Source organism: Tamandua tetradactyla, chromosome 1, assembly GCF_023851605.1.
Source record: "Tamandua tetradactyla isolate mTamTet1 chromosome 1, mTamTet1.pri, whole genome shotgun sequence".
NCBI classification, from domain to species: Eukaryota; Metazoa; Chordata; class Mammalia; order Pilosa; family Myrmecophagidae; genus Tamandua; species Tamandua tetradactyla.
This window is the reverse complement of record NC_135327.1, coordinates 79594695-79613760: the sequence shown is the minus strand read 5'-3', so window position 1 is coordinate 79613760 and position 19066 is coordinate 79594695. Positions and strand designations below refer to the sequence as shown.

Genomic DNA, 19066 nt, shown 5'->3' with positions numbered 1-19066 from the left:
AATGTACTTAACAAACCAGTAGGTAGGTGATGCCCTCTCAAGTTCCCTGGCTTAGGCCTTGCCAACCTTGCCTTAACCTTCTCACCTAGAAAGAAGTGGTAGTGAGTCCCAGTGAGCTGGCAGGATTGCTCCCACGACTGCAGCCACATAAAGATAGGCGGGGGTGACCCATAAGGTTCTAGAACCAGAGTTGATGCCATCACCTCTCTTTTAGTGCTTGTAGCTGGGAAGTATCTCCCTCTGTGGGGCAACTGTGGATCTTCTGGTGGTCCTAGAGCATGGCTTACCCCAGTCCCAGGGAAAGATTGTGAGGGTGACATGTTGTGTTAGCCCAATAGGGCCCTGCAAGAGGGCATGTTTCTCTTTACCTCTACCCTCTTCCAGAGTCTCGCAGTGTTTACAAGAAGATTTAGCTCAAGATGCAAATATGTGTTATTTCACAGAGATGCATGGCAGCTGAGTTGCTTGCCTTTCTTGATTGAGTCATCAACCAAAAAGGTCAGATGGTCAAGAATGGACATTTGGGAGGTTGAAAGTGGGAGGTTATTAATGCAGCATGTAGATGCATGTTACATTGCAACACTCACATGGTTTTATTTAAATCTATGACTTTTAACTTAGAGTGGATTAAAATCCTATAAAGTAATGGTCACATTCTGGTTCTCTATGATCTCTTTCCTCTCAATGACCCAACAATGTGCAGACTCCCTATTTGCCTCTTTGACTGTCATCATAATTGTCCCTTTGGACCCTGCCCCAGGCTAATAAAAAGGCAAAGTGGAATATTTGAATTATCTTATTATCTCAGTTCCTTTGCACCTGGGGGATGAATCTCCAGGCAGCTTTCTTCCCTGAATTTTCTTCCTCTCCCATTGTCTGAAGCAAACATTCTGAGGTGAGCCTTTGCTTTATGAAGTCACTCAGGGGTCTCCGGGCTCCAGGTTCCTGTCCTGGGTTCAGGGCCCTCCACCCTGTCTTCACAGGATTGCAGCTAAGTCTGAGAGGTGTGTGGATCTGTAGAAGAAGCCTGAGTTTCAAGTTCAGGCCAGCTGGGTTTACTTGGTGGCTTGGACACACTCTAGTGAAGGGACACAGAGCAAGTCTCTTAACTCCTCTAACCCTTGGTTCCTTCATTTAGAATATGGGATTTTTGATGAGAATTCAAAATGAATTGATATATAAACTACCTTACCAGGACCATTTAAGGTGGTGAATAAATGATGCAGGCTATTATTTTGAATATTAATCCTGCTGCTATCTAGTCTCTGTTTCCATTCTCCCTCTGGTCCTGTTCCTACTTCGTTCCATTAATAAATTCATCTAAGGAATATTTATCATGCGGCTGCTATATAAAGTCTCTAAGCTGGATACAGAAAATACAGTGATTTCAAGAAAAACAAGGCAACATTCCTGTCCTCAGGAAATGTGAAGATTTGTGACTTCTAACCCAAGTCTTCCTCTCCCTGCAGTGTCAACCACCCTGCCCCCAGTCCAGGCTTCTGCACCCCGAGCTGCTCTGACATTTGGGAACTAGCAGTCTTCCTTCCTGCTTGTGTTGCTCAAGTGAATGTCTGCTAGTTTGTTCTGCTTTGTCTTTATCTGATCACTCTATGTTTAAGACACATGAGTGAGGATAACACCAACATAAAGTTTTGGTGTTGGCTCACCCTAATGAGCCTTCATGGTTGGCCAATTGCTAGTCTAAGCATTTTACATGGATAATCTCAGTTTTCCTGACAGCTTCCCTTTGGGATAAATCTTGCCTTTACACGTAAGGAACCCAAGGCACAGAAATGTTACCTTGTCCTCAGACCTACAGTTAATATGCAGGGGAGCTAGGATTTGAAAACAAGCACTCAGCAGCCACAGCCTGTCCTGAGCTTTGCTCTGCATCTTCTTCTTAGACAAAGACCTGCTTCCAACACCTCCCTCTCCTTTGTTTCCAACAGCCTTGATTTGTTAGACCAGCTGCTGCTTTGGTTAATCCTTCTCTGTTGAGAAATGCCCCTAGTGTGAAATAATCATCTTTCCCCAGGTACGCACCCTTAACCACTTTGATGGCCAGTGGAAAAGGGCAGGATCATAGAATCCATCACCTGTTTTTGTTTATTTTATTTATTTTTTATTGTGATAAAATACATATAAAAATTTACAATTGGTGGCATTCACTGCATTTACAATGTCATGCAACAATTACCACTACTTAATCCACAGCATTTTCATCACCTCAAAAGGAATATTTACACCCATTAGACCTTCACTCCCCATTCCCACCCCCCCACCCCAGTCATTGACAACCACTAATCTGCTTTCTGTCTCTATGAATTTGCCTATTCTAGGTGTTTCATACGAGTGAAATCATACAATATTTGTCCTTTTGTGTCTTGCTTACTTCACTGAACATAATATTTTGTTGAGTAGTAGCATGTATAAGAAATTCATTCCTTTTTTAGGGCTGAATAATATTCCATTGTATGGATATGCCAATTCTATTTATCCATTCATTTTTTTTGCTTGCTTGTTTGTCTTTTGGCATGGGCAGGCACCAGGATCGAACCCAGGTCTCTGGCATGACAGGTGGAAATTCTGCCACTGAGCCACCATTGCACCACCCTATCCATTCACTTTGAGTGACATTTGGGTTGTGGCCACCTTAAACTGTGATTAAGGCTGCAATGAACACTTGTGTACAAGTTTCTGCTTGCACTTTTTTTTTTTATTTTACTTTTATATAAGCTGTCTCTATTCTGAAGAAAGTCAAATGTTCAAACTTATCTTTTAGATGGTATGACTAATATGTGTTCTCCCTCTGCGGTAGTTAGATTCTGGTGTCAACTTAGCCAGGTGAAGGTGCGTAGTTCTATTGCTGTGGACATGAGCTAGTGGCATGTGAACTTCATCTGCTGTTGATTAATCTGCAGTCAGCTAGGAGGCATGCCTGCTGCAATGAATGATGTTTGATTTAATTAGCTGATGCTTAAATGAGAGACTCAACGTAGCACAGCCCAAGCAGCTCAGCATACCTCACCTCGGCACTCACAGCTCAGCCCAGGCTTTTGGAGATGCAGAAAGAAATCACCTTGGGATTGTTGGAACCCAGAGGCCTGGAGAGAAGGCCAGCAGAGATGACCCTGAGCCTTCCCACGTAAGAAAGAACCTCAGTTGAAAGTTAGCTGCCTTTCCTCTGAAGAACTATACGTTAACTAAATAAATCCCCTTTTATTGAAAGCCAATCTGTCTCTGGTGTGTTGCATTCCAGCAGCTAGCAAACTAGAATACCCTCTTTTTCATTAAAATTTCTATGAAAATCTATGTTCAGGATAGGATGGCAGTTAGTGAGAAGCACTTTATTTACCTGTCCAACTTTCTGCTGAAATAATTAAGGAAATGAAGAGAGAGAGATGAAAACTTCCATAGTACAGGAAATTGAGAATACAGGCTAATGATTTTCTAGCTGCCAGGAGTGATGTCTACCTACTAAAGATTGAATGGGAATCGGCATAGACAAGCTGGATTAGGCAGAAAGGCACTGGGAAATTTCCACCCAGTCATACTGAGTTATGTATCCTGGAGTTTTGGAGCCTTCACCAAATAAAGGGTGAAGCAACTGCTTTCTGTCTCAGCTAAGGTCATTGATTCTAACCAAACTCTTTCATTTAGTACTTTTTGATATTCATTTGAAGAGTACCATTTGTGGTATGCAATAATGTCAGGTCTGAGATAGTTAGAAACCAGTCATGGGACCCTGACAATGATGAGCAGACGAGAGAGGAAAACAGAGAGAAGAGTGGGAATTGCAGTATGAGCCTGCCTCTGAAAAGGAAAGGAATACAGGCTTTATCAAAGTATTTAGGAATAAATTGGGTTTTCTGGTAAAAGATGGCCTAGCTGAGGAAACAGGTCTCTCAACCATTCAAAAGGGTAATATTGTAAAATTGATTTTCAAAAACTAAAATGTGGATGGAATTCTGTAAATGAAGCAGGACTTCCAGTTTCAGGATCAGAAAGGAAGATTCCAAATCATCCATATCCTTATTGATGGGAATCAATTGACTGTCTGCATTGAAAATATTGGCAAACTTCAGGCATGGTGGGCCCAAACTGGTCATTCATGCCTGAATAAATAGGCAATCAATCAATCAGTCAATTCCCTGCTAGAGCTGATGGAAAAAAAAATAAAAGAAATGGATCATCTATGTCTAGTTGCAGAAGGAATGTGGGCTTCTGAAAATAGATTTACTATAGGAAAAACTCTGCAACTACCTGTGTATTCATTTCATAAAGTACTCAAAGATGTGCCAACTGATAGAGGAATGAATTAAAATTAAACAGCTAACAGTTGGAAAATGTAGCTTTATTGAAGGCAGAGATCAATTTGTCTAAATAAGTGCTATTGTAAATATGGTTAGAAAATTGATTGGAAATGTAAAATAATAATGATAATAAGGAGAATATAAAAATAATCATCATCATAGTCAGCGGAATCATCCCCTATTTTGGAGAAACTAGGAAGGAGGAAAGTAAGAGGAAAAGAATGCTGTTTATTTGCTTATCTTGTTTATTAGTGGTAAAGGGTCCACAGTGCTACTTCATTCCTAGGAGAAATGTACAGACTAGAGTATTTTCAAATTTACACTCAAATGAACCATTAAGTATAAATAAAATCAGAATATATATCTCAAAATTACTAATTGCAAAAGGTTAGAAAACATTTTTCCAAATGGCAAAAGACTGAGTAACAGAGAGAGAACAGTCACGAAGTATAAAACACAAAACAAGGCAATGGAAATAAGACTACTTTTTATTAGTTAATACAATAAATGTAATTATTTAGTTAATACAATAAATGTAAATGGACTGAGTTAAAATATAGAACATGTGTACAGAATGCATAAGGGAGAAAAAAAGAAACAGAGATCCATAAAATTTAAACTGAAAATAAGTAAATGGTTATCTATTGTGAGCCAGAAAACTATTGGGTGGGTGTGCTTAGAAAATAATAGTCATGCTTTAAAAGGAATTAGTGGTTTCATTACCACAGCATAATAAGTATTTAATTTTCTCATTCGATTAATAGAACAGTTTTTCTTTAAAAATCAAGATTGAACACCATTTTCTAAGATATGCACCGTATTCTGTACTTTGCAAATGAAGCATATGAAATTCCCTGTAGGTAGGATTTCTGGTCTTTTTCATGTCTTATCAACTGATACCCAATTTTTATTGCCCATAACCAAGTATGAAGTGGGTTCTAATAGTCTAATTTATCATTTTATATGTTCTCTCTTGGAAAATGGTCTGATGAATTGCTCAAGATCAAACCTTGGTATTGTGATTAAAACTGAGCTCACATTAGAGCAATTATATGGTTATTTGCATCTATGACATGTAATCATCTTAGACAAAAAGTCCCACTCCAGTCAAAATGTCAGTCATCATAAATATTATTGTAGCGTGAAGGGAATTCTGAAGTTAGAATTTCATATACAGTATATTCTAAGGTTATTAGTCAAAATAATCCTTTTAGGCTGAAAAACCCTTGAATGATCTGAATCTCAGAGTGGTTGTTTTGTCTATGTGTGAGAATGAGTGTTTCTTATTATTTGCTTGAGTAGAATTATTTGAACTGTCAATCTCATTATTTTTAGAATAAACATTATATGTGTCTCTATGGGCAAGTATTAAAAAAAAAACAGAGCCACGGGTCCAAAGTTAAATGATCTAGTTCTGATAACATGGCGTGGAACTAGAGAGTAAAGAGGGATGGGGGACACACTTAGAAAATGGAGTCAGGAGGACTTCCCTGAGGAAGGGGCCATTTAGTTTAGACCTGAAGGCTGGGGAGAGGTGGGGAGGATTTGGAGGTCTGAGGAGCCTGTATGAAGGCCTTGGGCAGAGAAAGAGATGGCAGGGCCACCTGGCCTATCCGGCTCAGAGCAATTAAGTACTTCCATACCAGGTTACTTCATTCCTGCCACTTGCTGCAATTGATGAGTATGATTTACGTGTTTGTTGATCTCTTTATCATCCTCTTCCCTCTAATCTGGAAGCTACACCAGGCAGGGCATATGTCTGTTTAATGTTCTAAAGGATACCCAACAATTTCCAGAGAACCTCATTATTTAGAAGTTCTTAAACATGGACCTAAGTATTTTTCCTTCTAATGTCTAGATCTGCTTTTTGAGATCTATTTGAAGACAGCTCTCAAGCTATAAAGGCGGTCTTCATTCTGGGCAGTGAGAACTCTTCTCCGGTATTCCCGACTCTTTCTCCTCTTTTCTCCTTCTAGCACCTTGGAGACCGACAAGGAAAGACTGAAGTCTAGACTGGACTCTGGGAACAGCTCTTATCTATTTTAGGCCAAATTTTTGCTCCTTGAATAATAAAGCTTTTCATCATTTGAAAGATGTGAAACTTCGTAAGAGAGAAGATACTGGTCTATTACTTCCGAATTCTCTTTCTAAGGATATATCCAAAGTGGCGTTGCCAGAAAAATGGGGATGAATACTTTACTCTTGAATTATAGCTCAATAAAAATAGAAATCATGTTATCAGTCATTAAAAATTGCCTCCTGATCTGATGCTTCCAGAGAGGAAGGAGTGAGCTATGCGCCCTTTGGAGGTAAATTACTGATTGACATAGAGCTATAATTTTCTAAGTGCAATGCTTGGAGCGAAACTTCAATCATAATCCAAATGTGGGAAATTTTCTCACTGGTTGGATCGATGCCTGTATTTCATGTATAGGAGGAGGCAGACATCAAATGGCTTCAGTGTCTGCCAGTGGCCGCCACGAGAGGACCTGGGTCGAGACTTGCTTAAGGTTCAGCACCCCACTTAAGTGAGGGCTCATCCATTAGGACAAACAGCCAAGGATGTCCCCATGCTGCTTGTCTGCTAAACAGCCTGGAATCTGCCGCTAAGTGGGCCCATGGTGCAGTTCTGTTTTTTGTGCTTTTTCAGTCCAAACTTATGTGGCCATGGGGAGTGGCACTGAGCTCAGAGAACATGGCTCAGCATATCGGTGGTCATGGTCTGCTCTGGTCTCCTTGGAGTCCGGCACAAAAGTGTCCTGAGCTGTGGATACTGCAGGACAGGAGGAGGCAGACTAACAGACCACTTGGCAAAAGACGACAGACATCAGACAAATGGCTTCAAATACAGCCAGAGTTTGGGTAAAAGATCCAATATTGCTGCCAATATGCTGTGACACAGCCTCTACCTGGGGAAGGAAGCATGCACAACATACCTGGAAAAGGTACACCTCTCAGGGAGCACAGAGGGACAGAGCTCTCAGCTTTACAGCACTGAGCTTTGACATTGCTGGAGGTTACTTTGTAAAGCAGCTTCCTTTTAATTCTATTCAAGTAGGAAGAGTGCCAGACTGAGAAAGTGCAGTGAGAGACAGCAATACCCTCACAATGGCTTAGGTGTTGCAGGCAGCAGTGAGAGGCAAGGCTAGGCCTGGCAAGGCATCCTGGGTCCCTGTGAAAGTTGTCATCTTGCCCCTCCAGTGAGGCACGGTTAGTTCAAGGAGGACTCCCTTGCTCCTTTCCCAAAAAGCCCTGAATGCAGCCCAAGGTATGTGGCAGGATTGGGTGAGGGGCAGCCTGTTCTCCATCCGTGACCCCATGTAGTCTCCATTCCTCCATGCCACCATCCTGCACGCGTCTCTCCTGACCACAAGGGCAGTTGGCCTCTTTGCGAGGTTGGCTGCTTCTTGAAACAGTTGGGGCTTTGCTGGACCTACTTTGTTTTGTTTATTTCCTCTCCAACTCCCTGGCTTTCCCTGGCATCTTGTTACCTAGGGGGCAGAGAGGCTTCTTATCACCTTCGGTAAAGACACACAGGGATGTTCTAACCGGGGAAAGGAAGCAGAAATCGCAGTTGGAATAACATGCAGATGTTTGACTGAGTGCTGTGTCCTCCCTTTCCTTACAGACATCCCCCCTCTCCATCCCTGCTCCTTACCTTGTAACATCCCTTGTCCTGGCCAGGAGATCTATTTTAGCTTCTTATTTACACAGCAAGTGTCTGGTACTTGGGCAGGAACTGTTACTAAATTGCACTGCAATGCCATAAAACGACTAGTTGGAAGGCATGGGGAGGAATTTCAGACTGCACTCCCTGTATGGATGCAGAAGTTGTGGGGCGTGCCACATTTCGAAAGCACTGACAAAATATTCTTTCTCCTCTTCCTTGAGGGAAATGGGTTCCAAAGAGGCCAAAACTCTGATGAATGGGAGAGGTTCAAATCCACAAAATGTTTGTCCTTCTGGCTTTTTCAGACTTTCTTTCTCTGGAGCAGGAGAACAGGAAGAGAACAATCTCCTCTCTCAACTCTGGACATGGCATTAATCAAATGCCGGCGATCATCCCCCTAGGAAAAAACATATGGTAATATGGTGAGTACTTTACTGCAAACCGCTTTTATTTGTAGCTGCTCATTCTGGGTAGACACAGCACAAAGGTCAGAGTGAATCCTCCTTGAAAGTAAATCAAAGGGAGTGAGTTTCCTACTAAGAATTTCATGTGCTAATTGCCCTCCTCCTTTTCCTTACTGACAGCATTTAATTTTTTTTCTATAAACCCAACTACTCAGCTTAAAGACTACAGTTCCCAGTTGCCCTTGCAACCAGGTGGGGACACATGACTATGTCCTGGCTAATGAAATGTAAGCTGAGGTATTGGGTGAAAGTTGACTCAGCTGGGAAATGCCTTTTTTGCACATTGGCTTTCTTCTTTCTTTTAGCCTGCAAATGGGACATAATGGCTAGAGCTACAGCATCTATCTTGGGCCATGAGGTGAGTTGAAGCTTGAAGCTGCAAGTTAGTTGGTAAAGTGGAAAACAGGAGCCTGGGACCTTGCAGATCATGTTGTCACCAACCCAGTCCTGAATAGCCTTCCTTTGGATTTTTATGTTATAGTGAAATAAGTGTCTGTTTTGTTTAATCCATGGATGAGTTGTTTGCATTTATTAATGTGCAGTTTTCTATTCTGTACACTAGCTGCCCCTATTAGACCTGGATGTGGGAAGGTGATCAGTTAGTAATCTGTTGGGACATTGACTCCATCTGATTACAAGCAACCTAATGATTTTACTCTTGCTATTTTGTTGGCAATGACTGGTCCACTGGTTCTAAATAGGCTGGAAAGATTCTTGTCACTATTCTTTGCTGTGATCTATCACTATCTGATTCAACTCTGACCAGAAGGAGAGAGCTTCTTATGAAAGTGCAGATCAAGAGCATACCAATTCCCCTTGCTTCTCATTTTCTATTAAACAATTGACCTCATTTCTTGGCTTGCCAAAAGCTGCATGTCTTTCATTGTCCATGCATAACAATGTTGTTTGGAAGAAAAAGTAATATTACAAATAAAGGTATCATATTTGATAACAGTGAATCAAAACTCTCCCATGAGTAAGCATCTTATCCATGACCACGGCCATCTAGCGGAGGGTTTGGAAAATTTTTTCTGGAAAGTGCCAGGTAGTAAATATTTTAGGCTTTGAGGGCTATTTGGTTTCTGTCTCAACCACTGAATTCTGCCACTGTGGCATAAGAGCAGATATAGACGATGCATAAATGGTTGAGTACGGTTGTATCCCAATAAAACATAATTAGAAAAATAGGCAACAGACTGGATTTGGCCCATGGGCTACAGTTTGCTAACCTATGATCTAAAGGAAAGACTCTTAAATAAGGGGCTGAGTAAATCTTCTGGAAGCTCCTTGATGATTGATAAAAGGCACTTGTTGGAGACACAGACAGTGGGTGTCCAGTTGCGGCAGAGCCGTGATGATGTGAGGGATGTGATCCATGACTATAGGATGCAGTTGTGTTTTGATACCCTCTGTGTTAGGTACCTGCTGCAAGTAGGGAACTGAAACCTTTTGAGAATAGACAAGGGGAGATTTTTCTCCTGGATAAGAGTAAGTGCTTTTGCCAATGAAAGTTACTGACCCATAGTTACTCTCTGTTCTCTCTGCATGTGTCAAAGAACTTATCATTGAATAAGAGCTTCATGACCATGTCCTCTGCAAGTCCCGCTGTGCTAGGTGCTGAGGTCTCCTCAATCTGGTTGTAAATGCAAAGCATACAAAGGGAACTGCTGAGTTGCAAGTCAGGGCAGTGGGGAATATGATTTAACAGCTGAGAGATGTCATTGCAGCTGGAGCAGCCCAGAAAGCCTGATTCTGTATGGAGGGCAGGATGGGAATCAACCGATAGAAGGGAGGGCATTCCAGGAGGCGCTGACAGCATGGGCAAAAGAAAGACATTAGAACCAGCACAGGTATCAGGGCCAAAGTGAGAATGTGAGAGGACCTGGAAATGAGCCTCTGTCCTGGGCGACGAGGGTGCGTTGTTGGCTGTAGCCAAATCATGGAGCTGCTTCTCCGGAAACAAGGAACCAGATATTGGGAGGCAAAGTGGAGAGCTAGAGAGGTCCCCAAGCAGGGCAGTGGTCTTCCGAGATTAATGTTCTGGGAATATTACTTGGTACCTGGTGCAGGATACATTTATGGAGGGAAAGAGCTGGGATTTGATCTCAGTATCTGAACTGGGATAGTCCCCAGAGGGCCAATCTGGAAAGGTAGGTGCCTTAGGTGGGCCAGTAGCTTAGCATCCTTAACACTGATGCTTTTAAAATTTTGGCTTAACATTTAATTAGTGGATAAGTTGATTTTCTGGGGAAAAAGTTTCTACCTTCTTAAAAGTTCAGAATAAGGAATTTAGGATATAAATTTCAGCAGCTACAGTAATGTATTGAAAATTATTTTTTTAAATGTTACTCATAACCAGATAACTCAGTCGTTCTTATTTACTAAGGATAGGATATCTGGGTATATTTACAAAGTTATGTTTTAAATATGTTAGAATCCCTTTGTCCCTTCTGGGAGGGGAGGTCAGTGAGTTCTACTTTGACTCAGGCAATGTACCACATTCAGGTGACAGAATATTAGAAAGAGTCATAGAAGATGATCTGAAAATAGATAAGGGAGAATTTGGTTCTGTCTCAACCACTCAATTCTGCCTGAATTACAGGCATTCTGTAATTCTCAAGAAACACAGGTTGAACCCCAGGAAGTTTATCAGTCAGGGCCTGTATTCAGCTGCATACCATAGGAACAGTGGCTTCATCAGTCCAGTCTGCTAGAGTGGCCCCAGGAGACCTTCAGTGACCTAGTTCCCTCAATCTTTCTCCATCACCATCCTTAGCTTGTCTTAGCTGATACTCTCAAGATGGCAGCTATGCTTCCAGGGGTGATGTCAACCTTCCAGGAAGGGTGAGGGAATGGTGGTGGGTATAGCAAATATAAATACCTAGCTAAACTTCCATTTTAGACAAAGAATGAGTAGTTTAAGTATAAGGTCTATATTTTATCTGGCTACCCTAGTGGAGAGCAGAAGACAATGAGTTGAAAAAATGTAGAGGGAGTTTAATCCCTTCAACAAGTTTTCCCAGCAGCCCTACTCAGTGTCTTCAGTTCACATATCATTGGCCAGATTTGAAGGACATGACCAACTCTGGCTGCAAGGGATTCTTGGATGGGAGCATTTAAGCCAGACTCATTGAGATATTGACTAAAAAAGATCTGTCAGTGAGAAAGAAAGAAGAATAAATATTGAGCAAGCAGCCAGTAGGGTCTGCCAAAGGGAGTAAACTGAGTCCAGAGGCAGTAGGAAGCATAGGATTTAATAACACAAGCCAAAATTTACTGAATACTTACTGCTTGGCAGTCACTGTCCTCAGTGCTTTGAGATCATCAAATTAACCCCAAAAGGTAGATCATCTAAGTGCTTGGAAGAATATAGCTACCTGTAAAATTAGGTTTTATTACTGCCACCACTTTACAGAAAAAGAAATTGAGGCACAGTTACATTAAACACTTAACCCAAGGTTGCCCAGTTCTTTGTGACAACCAGGCTTTGAACTGCTGTTATATGGAACAGGTGTCCAGGATTTGAACCTCTGTTATATGGAACAGGTATCCAGGTCACATCTTCATGCCTGAGATTTGTGTGTCAAACAACCTGAACAGAGGTGCCTGGCAAAGCCTTTCCCACAGTAGGTGTTGATTTGCCCATGGCTGGTCATTTGCCATATAGGTAGAGCATTTAACTAGCTCAAGGACAGGCAGCCTCTCTCTAGGGAACATAGAATGATCTGCAGTTCTGTAGGAAACTGCACATTTTGGAACACATACTTCCTCCGGATTAGGGTGACCAACTGTCTTAGTTTATCCTGGTCTCATGCATCCAAAACAGAAAGTCCTGGGTAGACCAGGATGAGTTGGTCACCCTTCTCTGGAATAAAAGACTAACCCTTCTTTAGTGGCCTTCAACTTCATATAAACCACAATGAGTAGATGGTGGGGAGAAATAACTCCAGGCAAATAAATATTCTATGGGACTATTTTTTTTAAAGTGTCAGTGTAACTTGTGGAAAAGGCACCAAGTCATGGTGCTTATTCTCACTTTTGCCTTGGTCTCTAAGTTACTGTGAGACCTTGGACAATTTGCCTATTGCCCTGGCCTTCACTTCCTTCCTCTGCACAACAAGGAAGGTTAATTTTGTCATTTCTAAGGGTCCTTTTAGTTCTCAAATTCTCAACCAGATGGTCTGCACTACCCCTTGACACAAGATCCTTCAATGACTCTATGAATCAGTGGTTAGAAACAGGTAATTCTCTAGCACCTCCTTCTCTCTTTAGCTTTAGATACAAGTCTATTGTGAGCATCAGGAGGGAAAAATGAATTTAATGATAACTTTTCAGTTTATATATGATGATCTTTTAAAAGTCACAGCAGGATCACAGTGGCAATGAATGAATGACTAAGTGAATGAATGAACGAATATGAAAATTCTAAGATGACTTGTGTGCTCTGCCATTTTTTGTTGAATATTTTCTGAACTCGATTAGACTGAAGTTATCCCTTTCTTGAAATTCTAGGCTATTGACTATATCAAGTACTTAATGCTAACCCATATGCTTCATATTGTGTTTCTAGCTTTACCATTTTTAAAGAACATATGCATGTATTGTGCTTCTACTATGAGACTGCATTGGGCTAAGAGCTGTGGAGATACAAAAAAGCACATCAAATATTTTCTCACTTTAAGGATTCTATCTGCTAAATAAAATTCACTGGAAATAGAGAATATAGGAGAGTATATAATCAAGTGCAAAAAATGTATATTTAATAAAGAGCAAAAATTTATATGCTTGAAGATTATACATGTGTTCTAGATTTTCAGTGACAATAATGTTTCAAATATTTTGCCCCATTGCTCCAAACAAAATATCCCATTAATAACTACATTGGGGGCACTCAAATAACATTTTCATTGCTCTCCATATCTAGAAGTAGTACATGAAATTTCTGTCAAATTGAACCTTAATTTTAGTACTGAAATACAGACCTGTATTGGAAACGAACGGTATTGGCTAAAGTTATAGGAATGTCTTTACGGAAGAATAGAACTTAGATTTAGAGAGTGTTAGAGCTGGACGAAAGTTCAGAAATCATGCAGCCCAACCCTTCTTTTTGCAGACTAGGGAGATGGACTGACTTGCCCAGGCATATTTCTTAGGAGTAGCAGAGCCAAAGATAGAAGGAACATCTCTTCCATCTGTTGTTTCTCAATACAGGAGTTCTTTCCAGATGGGCTGCCTTCATTCATTCAAGATATGGTTATCATGTACCTCTTACCCTCCTAGTAAGATGTATGATAGGAACCCAACCTGTTCCTGCTCGTAAATAATATGTACCAGTATAGGCTAAGGACCAGAATGGGATGTAGTTGGAGGATCAGCAAGTGGGAATGAGCAGGGTCAGTATTTGAGAGGATGAGGGTGTAATGGAGGAGGATGACCTGAGGAGCGGATGAGTAACAGCAGAAAGTGTTAGGTGGAGAGGACTGCCTGAGCAGTGAGGGGTAGAATAGCGTAAGGTGGAGTCAAATTATTTGAGTTCAAATCCTGTTAACCTTAGTTAAGCTTCTTTGAGACCTACTGTGCTCATCCACAAAATGGGTTGTGCTAACAGTATCCCTCCAAGGAAGGATCTAGTGAGAAAATATATGAAATGTGCTTAGTATGATGCCTGACATATAGGAAGCCTCAATAAATGTTAATTATTATTATCATGTATAAGTAATAATTGTTTCTTGAACAAGGATGAGCATGACAAAATCAGTATCATATCTTGGAAAGATATGTCTAAAATGAAACAACCCAATTATTTGAAAATATTTTTTTTTAATGAGAAAGTTCTTAAAATCTTTAGGAAGAAGATGGCATAAAATATGAGGCTCTGAAAATTCTGAAAGCAATCAAAACTCTTACTATCTTCCATGTGAATGAGAGAGCTGCATAGTATTGGGGATGAGAAGGGAATGAAAGAGATGAAGGAGAGGTGAAGCAGGGGATGATGAACCACCAGGGCCTCCATGTGTCTCTGGGCAGTGCCAACTTACATGGTACAATGCAGGGGCCATGGCAAAATCCTGTATGGTGAATGTGGTGGCTTAAGACTGTAGGTTTGCCAGAAAAGCATGTTCTTAAAGTTAATCCATTCTTGTGGGTGTGAACTCATTGTAACCAGGACCTTTAGAAGAGGTTATTTCAGTTAAGGTGTGGCCCACCTCATTCAGGATGGGTCTTAATCCTCTTATTGGAGTCCTTTAAATATGGAATGAATAAAGAGAGAGGGAAGGAGAGGGAAAAAGGGAGAGAAGAAGAGAGAGAACACCATCAAGAAGCTGAAACCAACCAAACCTGGAAGAGAAGGGAGAGAGCAGCAGATGCCGCCATATGTCTTGCCATGTGGCAAAGGAGCCAAGGATTGCCAGCAGCCATTCTTCTTCAGGGAGAGAGCAGCACCTTGATGATGCCTTGATTCTGACATTTTCTCAGCCTCAAATCCCCATTGTGTAAGCCACACATTTCATGGTATCTGCTTTAAGTAGCATAGGAAACTAAAGCACTAAATAAAGAAGACTGACATTCACAAAGGTTTGGGGTACATAAATAAGCAGATTCTTGGATTGGAGCATCAACAACAAAGTGGTCCATTAAGGAAATAAAGTTTTGAAGTTCAAGTATCTGAGCTTGCATTCAGTTTCTACCACTTATTCACAAAATTCCTCATGGCTCTCATTAGCCCATGCATTTCCCAAAATCAAGTGTGCCTGAGAGCCTCCAAGGACACTAGTTAGACACACACATGCCAGGTCCTGACTCTGCAGCTCTGTGGTGAGACCCAGGAGTTTGCCATGGAAACATCTTCAAGGAGTTCTGATGCAAGTGCTTGTTGGGCCGAATTTAGAGAAACTTTGACTTATCTGTTCTGAGCCTCATAAGGTCTCATCTGTAGAATACAGATAATAGTCTTCCTCATAGTATTGTTGGAAGAATGAACTGAGTTGTTATAGTAACAAATTGGCACATTAGAGCTAATATTTTAAGGAAAGACAGTAGAGGGCCTTTGTTTCATCACTTGTCACCTGGGATTCACTTTCACGTGGGGATTTCTCATCCATCTTAGGTAAAAGTTACCTCACTCATTTTGCAATATACTATCAGGGGGGCTTGGAGAGAATGACAACAATTTTGATAGAGCATTAGAATAAGCTTGTGAAGGTTCAAATTCTAGTCTCAGGCCCTTCATTCATTAACTATTGACCATGGTCATATCTGGCAAATTTCTGCCCTTTGATTTATTTGTGGATATCAGGGAATACTCTCCTTTTGGTGCCAATGGAAAATCAAATGGTATAATGTCTGTGAAGACCTTTTAATAAACTCTAAAATGCTGTACACCTCTAAGGTAATATTGCATTATTAGATGTTATTGATTTTAAGTAGGATTATATTTGGCAGAGCAATTATGGTGTCATTCTTGGAGTATTGCTTGATCTGGCTCTTACAAATCATGGGCTTTCAAATAAGGAGAAATTAGGTTGATTGTATAACCACGGGGGCTTTGCAGATGGTGGTAAGGAGAGAAGGAGAGAATTATATTTTTTTTAGTGAAAGTTTGTATATGGTCCTGAAGGAAGGGGTTTGGAAATAGCAGGGTGTCAGTCTCTGAGGTCACTCCTCAGCCAGTGCTCCTAGACTGTGAGTGGGTCTTAGAAGGCACGCAGCTAGAAGCAGCAAAGGTGGATGTGTAGCTGCCCGGTGCTGTCTCTGTGAGATGTTAGGGCCATATGCCAGGGTGTGGAATGAAGGGCAAAGGCAGAGATTCTACCTACCTTAGCAAAGTGGTTTCAGCATAGTGTGTCATGGGCACAGAGCAATTCAGGGGGTTGCCCACGGGAAGCAGTGCAGGGAGAAGGGGAATGTGCTCACATGCCATCCTGAGCTCCTTACCAGCCATGGGGAGCCAGATTAGGATAAGAGACAAAGTGGCCAACACCACACCATGGCTGAAAGATCGGTCCCAGGACTCTTGCAATTGTGAGGCACCTTTCTAGAAATGGTTAAGATTTGGGGCAGAATGTAAAAGTGGGGAGTGAGTGACAGTGAGCCAGACAAGACTATGTCTAGTTCAACAATTCTTTTACTCCATCTTCTTTATGGAGGTTTTCTTCTCCAAGAGATCCATTCCCAGCAACAATGAAACCAACCTCCTCCCTTTCCTTGCAGAGATCTCTGAGATGCCAAGGAAAACTGCTGGTCTCTTTGTAGCTCATAAAAGTCCACAGAGTGAAATAAATACTCTCAGTGTGTGTGTAAATGTGCCAGGTGTGGTGAACCAAGGTGAGCACTTTCTGGTGATTCTGGAACTAACAAGAGCAAGAAAAAATTTCATGAATACATTTATAGAGACAAGCCTTGACATGACACACATGCTTTCAGTTCTGCTCCCAAATTGCTATCATAAGAGGTATCACTGGTTGTCTACTCTCAAAATTAGCTACAATTGGGATGGGGAGAAAGTGACTTTTTTGTCTGATTTCAGGAAATATAGAAAGCACTCCAATGCTAATCAAGCCAAAAAGAGATGTGTGATGCAATCTATTAAAAAAAAGTCAGTATTTCTTTGAAACATTCTACTTTTCTTCTTTTCACCAAAAGAAGAGATGCAAAGGGTAAAATCTAGGAGTGTCTCAAAAGCAAGTTCTGAGTCCTCTCTATGTGGAGTATGTAGAGTCATCACCCTTCTGGCACAGAGATGTGTCTTATTAATCATGGACACTCTCTGGAGCTTCAAGTGTCCTGAGCTTATATGGGGTCTCACTGAGAATGATAGAATCAATGTCCATGTGTTTAAACTCAATCCCAGAGGTTGGGGAGGTGGGACAATATGACATGGCTCAAAGCTCCACCCCCTTAGTCACATGATAGGGCTTTCTACTGGGGCCAGCCCCTACCCTAAGCCTGCAGGTCTGGCTGGACCCTCCTTCTTGTTGGCTCACTAACACATGAACTATCAGGTATCTGGGGCCACTGTGAAGAAGATGAGACACTCCTATCATAGGAAATTCCAAAGATTCAGAGGTTGCTTCCCCATAAACTGATGACAACTACCAGCCAACTTTTCCATTATATATACTACAGGTTGGGATGGCATTTATTCACCAAATCCCATTCCCATTGGTTAAGGATGTCCCCTGCACATTAACTTCCCTGCATATCTGGGTTGCACCTGGACCTAGACTTTGTAGTCTTTTGGAGGCTCCAGAGGAGATCCTAAGGCAGCCAAGCAGTGGAATGCAGTAGCATGCTTATAATGTAGGGTCTGGTAGCATTCAGGGAACTGCCCATCACAGCCATGCTAAAATCAGGTGACTGAGGGCAGAACATTCCATAAACAGCCAGTGCAAAGGCCCTGAGGCAGGATCACATGTGAGACATTCAAGGATGATAAGGAGGCCAGTGTGGCTGAACAGAACAGCAAGGGAGAGAGTGGTAGGAGTTGAGGTTAGACAAACTGTGATTGATGATCCCAAGGTATCTGGTCAGACCACTGGAAGGATGCTGGGTTTTACTCTGTGAGAAACATGGAGTCATTGTAGGGTTTGCCCAGAGTACAACATGTTCTGATTTATGTTTTAAAATTATCAGAGTCTGCTGTGCTAAGAATGGACTTGGTTTGGGGGAGGGTTGCAAAGGGGAGACCAGCTATTGAGACTGTTTCAATAATTCAGTTTAGAGATGATAGTGGCTTGTATCTGGGCAGAAAGAGTGGAGTTGTGAGAAATGATATGCAATCTCTCTCTTTTGCTCAATGATCCAGCGAGGTGGGTTTTTAAATTTTAAATGTGTGCTTATAGATAAGGTAACTACCAATCCTATAAGTCAAAGAACTCATACATGTTTCTCCACAAGATAAGTGATAAAACTGGGTCTTCCAGATTCCAGAGCCTCCTTTCTCTCTCACCCTTCCCCCAAGAATCTCAGAAAAACTGCTTACTCTCGGGTTCCTATATCATGAGCTACTAACCTGGATCGACTTTCTAGCAAGTGGAAAGGGATAGAAAGAGTTAATGAAAAGAACAAAGAGCCTACCTGTGTTTTTTCTAACAGAGTCCACTTTTCTCATCACTTCCCAAGATGCTGAACAAACTAGATGCAAGGTTTCAGAAACTATATAACAGCAAATTACTGAGTTGGAAAGTGATAATTAGAAAGGAAATGAAGAAAATGGACAGTGGGGCCTTAATGTGAAATATGACATTGATAAATCAAAGGAAGCCTTGAATAAGAGATGTAGATATTTCAACTGATTATCCAAGATAACTCATATCCTCCATTAACCTCGTCCATCTTGTTTTGTCTTAGTGAGGACAAAGAATATCTTTGCAAATTGCCAGACCACAGGATTGTGTTTCCCAAATATTTATTCAAAGAAGGTGGAGAGGAAGGGGATGAAACAGTTGAAAAATTATTTGCTTCTTAAGCAGCCCAGAGGAATGTTCTTCTTTCTACTGAGTCTTGTCTATTTATGTGAAAGATGATAAGAGAAGCTTATGGTGGATTTTGATAGTAAGGCAAAAGTAAATAATAAGTCCAGTTTAGAAAAAGTTAGATTCACATACCTTTTCCCTAGA

At 41.3% G+C, this 19066-nt stretch overlaps 1 long non-coding RNA gene across 4 annotated transcripts in view; it reads left to right on the top strand.

The window, feature by feature from the left end:
- The first annotated feature begins 755 nt into the window (after nt 1-755).
- The window catches only part of LOC143684986 (uncharacterized), a 90723-nt gene continuing 72412 nt past the window's right edge, over nt 756-19066 (top strand). For 3 of the 4 annotated variants that reach the window (XR_013176313.1, XR_013176312.1, XR_013176311.1), the window contains exons 1-3: nt 756-895; nt 8289-8405; nt 8753-8805. This is a non-coding gene — a long non-coding RNA (uncharacterized LOC143684986). Of the gene's footprint in view, nt 896-8288; nt 8406-8752; nt 8806-13017; nt 13188-19066 lie in introns of those variants that run through there. The other variant, XR_013176314.1, reaches the window with a different exon arrangement.